This window comes from Telmatherina bonti (genome assembly GCF_933228915.1).
Source record: "Telmatherina bonti genome assembly, chromosome: 12".
Classification (NCBI taxonomy): domain Eukaryota; kingdom Metazoa; phylum Chordata; class Actinopteri; order Atheriniformes; family Telmatherinidae; genus Telmatherina; species Telmatherina bonti.
Genome location: NC_136610.1, coordinates 34,853,603 through 34,854,775, shown reverse-complemented (window position 1 = coordinate 34,854,775; position 1,173 = coordinate 34,853,603).

The window sequence follows — 1,173 nt, the reverse complement described above, 5'->3', positions numbered from 1 at the left end:
CCATGCTCTTCATGGAGAATAAGCTTGTGGGGGACATTCAGACTTTAATAGGAGGATTATTGAGAGATTTGCCTTAAATAAGGAGAGGAAAACTAAATTCTTCTACCAGTTTTATTTGATCTTTTGTTGTTCTTGGAGAAAACCAAATATGAAATCAGTTCATTCATCAGGTTCTAGTGTTCATTATTTAGTAGTCAAAGAATTATTACTGAATGTAGATTGTTGCAAAAGTCCTGTCAAAAGTTTGAGTGAGGTTAGATTTTTTAAGGAAAGGTATGCTGGTGTTTACTTTCTGTAGCCGCCACCAAAAGCACTTCTCATGCCTATTGTCTTATTAAGGCTTGTGACAAATATTTATGTGTAGATTTGTTTTACCACTGTTTATATTTCAAAATATATTATGAGCTAATTAATGTCTTTTTTTTTTTTACAAAAATATTTGTATTTAATAAGATGTTAAATACAACCCTGTCATTATAAAACAAAATTTTCCTTTGAGCTAAATTATGAATTTCTGGTATTTGTCATTGTTGTCATTTTAGGATATAATAAAGTATTTGTGAAATACATAACTTTTAAAGTAGATTTTTTTTTATTGCTATAATTATTGTTTGTCTTCAACAATAGATAGATTTGACAAAGCCCCACCTAAAAAATAATAAAATACACACACACACACACACACACACACACACACACACACACACACACACACACACACACATATATATATATATATATATATATATATATATATATATATGTATAGAATGTGTGTGTGTGTGTGTGTATGTATGTACATGTGGACATTTATGGGTCACTGAATACAAAATATACTGTATTTTTTTCCATTTTATTTGTTTATTTATTTTCCTTTATTCATCCATGTCCAAGGTGTCATCACCTTAATCCCCTCCGTCTTCAAGATGACAACGAGGTGTTCTCTGTCTTGTACCACGGTGGTTTGTCTTTCACTGGCACATCCACAAGAAGTGCTTTTTCCAGCTGTCATCCTCATCTTTGTGTTCCAATCCACCTTTTTCTCGTCTCAGCTTTCTCACATCCGGATAATTTTACCGTGGAGCTGCGGAGAAGTGCTTCAATGCTGCGTCACAAAATCATGCAGGCTTTTGTGTATAAAAAAAAATTAATTAATTTTTTAAAAAAAGCCTT